The sequence below is a fragment of the Lepisosteus oculatus genome, chromosome 5 (genome assembly GCF_040954835.1).
Source record: "Lepisosteus oculatus isolate fLepOcu1 chromosome 5, fLepOcu1.hap2, whole genome shotgun sequence".
NCBI classification, from domain to species: Eukaryota; Metazoa; Chordata; class Actinopteri; order Semionotiformes; family Lepisosteidae; genus Lepisosteus; species Lepisosteus oculatus.
In genome coordinates, this window is record NC_090700.1 from 49,270,349 (window position 1) to 49,277,970 (window position 7,622).

A 7,622-nucleotide genomic window follows, 5' to 3' on the forward strand; every position below is an offset into this window, starting at 1 on the left:
AAAATTAGTATACCAATTTACATTGATAAAAGGCAATGGACAAATTGATAAACATTACAATTTACATTGATAAACAGAACTCTCAGCACTTGGTCGTTGAGTGGATGTTGCTACAGTTAAACCTTTACCTCATCAGACCTGAGCTAGACACTTTTAATAATATGATAAGTCCATCCAGCACATTTATGAAGAGCTGCCAAAAGTAATATTTTGAAATAGATATATAAAAAAATATTTAAACTGATCTTTTATTACTTGGGTGACAGAACCTGAATTATAGAGTTCTTTCTCAGAATCCAGAAGCCCAACATCTAGCATAAAGGGAATCTCATGACAACAGAAAAGAGATTTTCAAAAGGGGGTCCCACAGTAGTATCAGCCTAGAAAAGTAACAGAGGAAATCAATTTGGATTGAAGGAATCCAAACAAACTTTCAGATGTTGCACCATGCTTAATATTGTCCACAGAGTTAAGAAGATAATAGAAAGGTAGTGAAACCTTCCTCAAGACATCTAACTGACCTTTCTTTTCTTGGGATAGATAGAAGATGACAAAACACTGCCTGGAGCCTTCCAGTGCCATCCTCTCCGTGCACTGTTTGAGGGATTCACTGTGACAGATTGATAGCTCTTTTTCAGATTTCAGCAATTGAATTAATAACATTGCAGTGAGACACAGCAAGGGCCTGATGTGCTCAACCCACACTGCTTACGGCAGTTCAGCTGTTTCTCAATAACTAACGGGAAAAGATTAGTCAACTCGGCTCGTACAGCCATTACCCAAAGCACACAATAATGCTATTACTGGGCTTATTAGCCAACACCGTCCTTGAGGGACAGTGCTTCCTAATGCCAAGCAAAGATTGTGCTCTAGACCACATAATATCATGGCAAAGCTCAGAAGGGGAATAGTCAGATAAGAATTAAGCCTGTGCCATGGGCTGTATGCAATACAGCAACAAAGGATTGTAACTTACATGTGTCTGTTTGTCTATCCGTTAGCTGACAATTCAAAATACACTGGTGTCGTACGCAAGCTGGGAGCTGCATCTGAGCAGAACTGCATGTAAACTGTTCAGAAAATGAGGAGTTACATTAGGAGATGAAATACTTGTAAATATATCAATTACCTCTTTCATTTTTCAACTTTCACCACGTTGCAGATAACCAAGCTGGCAAACACAGACTGCAATAACTCTGTTTTAAAAGGTTTCTGACCATCTAGAAGGTCCCTATGAAAAAGTTGCATGATGATTGTACTGTGCTTTTACCGAGGTATACTGGAGTAAATTCAAATAAGGGGGGACCTATCTACAGATGACAGACTATCTACTGCTCCAGGGCAGATTGTACAGAAATGAGCTGTGGGCTCACTGTGAGGATTAGTGTGAAACCAATTTTTCCAGGCTCAGACACGCTCTTTATATGACAGGTGATAACAGTATATTATACACCTACCTTGAAACATTTCACTTCTTTGAAAAACATGTGGTTATCTTTCCTGGATGGAACAGCACGGTGTTTTTTTTGTCCTTCTTCCTTTTCATTGAAAGGTTGGATACAAGGTTCGTGATTAAAGTGAATGTATTTGAACAGAAAAAAACACACACCAATATTACAGAAGTTTCTGAAAGCAAAACCTTCTCATTGTGATAAAGAGAACCGTTGATCAACATTTTAGGTACTCTAAAAATAACAGTCAGCGGAGGATGTTTTATTTTAAACAATACCTTGACTCTGTGCTGACATGTTTTTATTTAGATCTCCTGTCTCGCTGTGGTTACTGCATGGCCCAGCCATATACAGAATGTTAAAGTTAAAAGCACAGACAGTTCAGCACAAGATGAAAGATGATATATACCTTTTCCTGTATTAATGTGCTTGTTAAACCAGTAGTTTTATTAAACCCTTAAGTTATACATACTGTATAATTTATTCATAAAGTAGTGTATAACTGGTGGTATTTAGTATTTCCTATAGCTTTTACAAGTCAACCCAATCTTATAATTGTATTTCACTGCCCCTCAGCAGTAGTTCCTCTTCTATGAGGATATTGTCATTGTAAATTGAAAAGCTATTTTAATTCACTTCACTGAATCTCCCAGTTACTCAGTCTCCCAGAAAATCGCACACGTTGCCCATGACTACTGCAGATCTCCAAGCTGCAGCTACACCGACAAAGACAACTGCTTGTGGCAGACATTGACATCTGTGAAGGAGCTGAAATGTATATCACGTCAGAAACCTTCCTTCAGGGAAAGTTGTAGGTAAACCCTCTTTAGCCTGTATGGTTTATGGAGTTTTAAATAAAGGTTCAAGAGGAGGTCAAAGCCTAGTCTCACCCACTTCTGCCTGCCTAGATATAGATATCATATTTCTCGCTCTTTCACTTGTACATCATTTCATGTCCCCCTCTTCAGCCCATCTCCTCCCTGGCTGCAGCTCCCTGGCTCACCCCTCATGTAAAAAGAAAGCAGGGGATTCCAACTACCCCTTACTTATGGGACAGGTCATTCACCTCAGCCAGGTTAATTACCCCCAATAAAGCTCACTGTTTGAATCACACCCTGTTCTCTGCCTTCATTAGGACTTGACTGATCTACTGAACTGATAGATGAGCTTGACACTGACTGAAGTTTAAAGAAACAAGCAAATCTTTTGCCCTCTATATCACCTCCTTTCTCTCACATTGATATGATCAGCACATTTGAGCTGTTATATACTTTTATATACTGCATTGCAATTTGTATCCATTGTCACTGTATTTATGTGAAAGAGAAGATGCATACTGTACTTCCAGCTTCAACACTGCAGTAAATAAGACTTAGTGTGTTTTTAGACACGTTTGATCCTTTAATCAATTTGTCTGCTCCTGAGTTTGATAAACTGAAAATGACTCAACACAGAGTAGACTAAAGGGGAAGTACAAGTGGCAAGTTTATACTGCCAGTAAAACACAGGCCACACCACATCATCATAAATCTTTTTTCAAGTTCACAACATGCGAGTAAGTTGAGAAATTTCAAGCATAATATCACACATTAGCGACTTTAAATAAGCCCCTCTCAAGAGTAATAAATACAGCTATAGTGTTATTTTTAACAAGCACCGTACATACAAAAGCTGAGTTGTTTTGCAGCAGAGGAGACAAGGCCTCCCAGTGTGAATTCTAGAAGCAGGGAATCTGCTTAAAATAAATGAGGCTGGTAAGTATCTTTTATTTTTTTGTGTGAGGATAACTGACCCACATGAACAATTCAACGATGTCGGCTTCTTTGTCAGTTTCAGTCTCTTCTGTTACTGCCCTTTAGAGCTACAGTACACTTGTAGCTCTGGTCTCTTCAGCCACAAAGCAGGTAATCTGCTGCTTCCTCCACACTGGCCGTGTGACTCACTCCCGCCCTCCAGGACCAGCGCAATTGCTGTGCAAAGTGCAGTCCTCCCACAAAGCCCTGATAACACACCAATGAATAATATGGTGTTAAAATAATAAAATGAATAATCTTTACCACTATTATTATTAGTTACATATATCCATTAAGAATAGGTTGCATAAGAAGGACTTTGGGGATGGATATTAGCAACATGCAGTACTCATCGTCTCTTTAGTAGCTGAGACTGTAACAGCACCCCTCAGAGCACTAGCCGTGGCCCAGCTATAGCTCTCCTTCCACTTCACAGTGTGGTTGGGTTGTGAAGGGGAGTATCGTAAGAGCATTGTTTCCACATTTTTAGATAATTGTATTCAGTTCCGCTATATGGTAAAGGTTCTCTGCAGCTAACAGTTTTCACCCTCCTGGCAAGTGAAGGAAATAACAGCTAACCTATGTGTCTTTGTAGCTGCCCAGTCAGACAGCATCTATGAAAGTTGTGAACAGAACTCCTACAGTGCCTCCTGTGGGCTGTGCAAGATTGCGCACACAGGATTAATATAATTACAGAATATTGCTCTAAACCAGTAGCAAGCCAAATAATGTCCTTTAATTGTTTGACTAACTGTGGCCCTGCTGAAGATTTACAGTCTGAAACTGCTACACTCCACACAGACAGCTTGTGAAAGCTGGCCAGGTGTCTAGTGTATTTTAATAAGGACTATCATTCCTTCAGGCTCTGGAAAGCACGCTGGAGAAAACCAGCCTTTGGCACTGTGCTTTCTCTCCGCCGTGCACTTCACTGAGTCCGACCTTTACCCACTGTTCACACAGCCAACGTCAGGGCGAAACGAGGGCAGACTAATTACTTTCCAATCAATCTCGCTCCCGAAGAGGAAAGCGATAAAGCAGCCCCCGCGAGAAACAAAATGAATTCCCCAACAGCCCAGGGTTCTTTCGACGCCCTTCCCAGGATGCCTTATGGCTTTGTCATTTTCTTATGGCCTGCAACATCTTCACAAAGAGGGGAAAAAAAAAAGCTCCAGTCTCTTTATCCCGCCTTTTGTTCAATGTCTCCTTGGGTCAAGGGATACGTTCTGAAATAAAATTCAAAACCGACGTGCATTTTAAGTGCTTGACTAGGCCTTCTTTAATTGGAAATCATTCTGCAAGATGAAAATCTTAACACTCAGCATCAAGAGGACAAGTTTTGTATGGTAATCAGATCAGAAATACCAAAGGTGAGTGGAGTTCACTAGGCCCATCTTGATCAGTTGGCTCTGTTTCTAGACTGGTTGGACCGGGAACAAGTATGATGTCCAATCTGAACCTCCACAGGAGTGCAACAGTGCAGCGTAGGGCAGGCCAATCAAAACCAGCCTGCAGGTCTTGTGGAGAAGCAGGGAAAAGATTCAGATTCCACACAGACGTCCTACACTTGCTGCCTCAAGCAAGAATCGAACTTGGACCCAGGACAATACACAGCACTCCAAGGATGGCTCTCACTCCTACAGAAGACATTCTGGTTTCCATGCAGAAGGTAAGGGAGGGTTCATGGTATTTCAGTGTACTAATACAAAGACTTCAAATAAATCATGAATGTTTGTTGAGGCATACCGTGTTAAAAGCAGAGTAAACCATAGGACAATATGGAAAACATTGGGTTGGAAGAGCATTTAACAAACCACAGCAGACTAGAGCAGAACGCATAAGATATTGTCACGGTCAGCATCCCCTCCCCCAGAGGGCGCTCTAACCCTCTCTTGACGGTTCCTTTAATTATTACCTGTGTTATTTCCTGGTGCGCCTAGTTTTCTTCTCCCTATTTAAGTTTACTTCCTCCTTCCTTCGGGGCTCAGCAGCCTTGGAACATGGTTGCTTGATGGCCCACCTACTACTAGGCTTCAGGGGAAGCCTGAGGGCATAGGCCTGTTGTAGCTACATAGGCCTACTGAGCCCGCGGCACGGAGCGAAGCCCCATATTCCTTGGATTCTTGTTCTTCGTGTGTTTGCGTCTATGTTCCTCTCCAGACGGAGTTCCCTGCACTGGACCTACCGACTGTTTCCCGATTCCCTTTAGTCCCGCATGGATTTAGTTGCTTTTGGATACCTACCCTTCACTTTTGCACGGAATGTTATCACAGCGAGCACTAATAAACCTTGTGTGTCTTCCCTGAAGTCCGCTTCTGGTTATTTTCCGGATTAGCAGCCTCGCATAGGGTCTTAACTACACTTTCCAGGGTAGGCTGACCCGGCATCTGTAAGGGATATATTGGAGCCAGATTTATCATAGCAAATTTCAAAGGCCAAATGGTGAAGTATAAAATACCCTTATACCCTTAACATCTATGCTTGCTTCTCTCCTAATGCGTATCTTGTTAGAGGTCCAATAAAGCTAACTTGTGGAACCTCAGAAAAACAAATGTAAAAATCTTTATATATTTTGACCTAGTCGCATAATTCTTTTGGAAAAAAAAAGTTGGCTCTGAAAGTTTTGCTTCAGAGAAGCTTTGTGAGGCACCAGAAGTGTGTATTTTTCAGAAATTATGCTTGGCCTCTCTGTCTCTTCAGATGACTGTGCTTAAACAGTCTGTCTCTCTGATGCTGTTTGCATGCTATTTCTGTAATGAATTAAATCTTTGACTGGGATTTGAAATGTACAGTTGTGTGCGCACACAAACTCCAATTATTGCTGGGGCTGCTAGTTCAGCAGGTATCCCCAGGCCTCAGGAATATAGAGAATAAACACATTGCGGTATTCCCTGGGTAAATACTCTGCAATATAATTTCATCTACCTTTGGCACAAGCCTGCACACGTCACTTTTAAATCAAAGATTAAGATACCATCTATAAATATGTACACTCTTTTTTAAAACAGCATACATTTAGCTATGGTGTTCATACTCTAATCCCATTTGTACTAGTCTTCTTGGTCTTTTGAGATGTGCCTTTAAAATACGTTATGAATATTTTAAATGTAATGCGCCAACTAAGAAAATCAATGATGTGTACGCAAAATGCTCCCCGTGTGTAATAAATCTAGAAACTGCAAACACATGTCAATGTAAGAACACAAAATGACTGCTAATTTGTTTCTGGCCATTCTTTAATGAAAGCGGTCATGTTATGTATTTTTAAAGATGTACTTTACTTTACTTTTTTTGTCATTACAGGAGGGGTACCTGTCAGCTTTCAGAAGCCAGGCAAGACTGGTCCTGTTCAGTCCTGGAATGGGAGTCTTGTAATAAACATTAGGTTGGACTGTATGTGGTACTGTAAGTTGGTGGACCAGTAGGTGGTGCTCTGTCCCCTGGACCAGAATTTCTAAATAAATTCTCCAGTAAGGTAATCAGGGACACTGTGTACAGACACTGCTGTCTTATAGATGAGATTTTAAATTGAGGTCCTGACTATGTAGTTATTTAAAATTCTGCTGCACTAACAGACCTGCTAACCTTAGTGTCCTGGACAAATTTGACTCTGGGCTTGTAAAACCTGGCCGCCCTAATACCCTCTCTTAGTTAAATGGATAAAGATTTTTTTCACTTTTCCACTTGATCTGCTATGCATTGGGGATGCTCACACACCATGTTGCCAAATATCATCATACTGACTAAAGTACTTTAGGAATTTCTTGGGATGAGAAGAGCTTATTATATTAGTTGTTATTATAAGATACAGAGGGTTCAACACCCACAAGTAAAATAATGTTCATTGAATTAAAAGTGCACTAATTTGAATAAAAGGCATGCGTTACAAAATGAAGAAATAAAATATAACAAAGAGGGGAAAAGGGAATTGAAAGTACTATTTTTAAACCCAGATGTTTTGCAATACTGAATGAATTCCTTTTTTCATTTCAAATCCAGCTGCCAAAGCTACTGCCTCATACAGTTTTGCATTGCTTTATTTTCGTTACCATGAAAGTGCCGTAGTTGTCATTAGCCGTGTTTCTTTTAAATAATGGGGGAAATGTCTCCCCCTTGTGGAACATATAAAGACTACAAGCTTCCTGGAGTTTTCTTAATCATAGGAAGGAGTTGTGTGCCCTCTCTCCGTCAAATAAATGTCAAGAAAAGTAAACATCCTAAACTAAACTTGACATTTTAGTGCTTTAAGCCATCACAGACTATTTCAGTAAATTAAAAAAAACAACATCGCATCTCGTATCGTGTGAACTGTTGAAAGAGACAAACCTATCACTGAACAGTTACATTACCAGTAGACTGGCGTTGTGTGAATGATAATGTG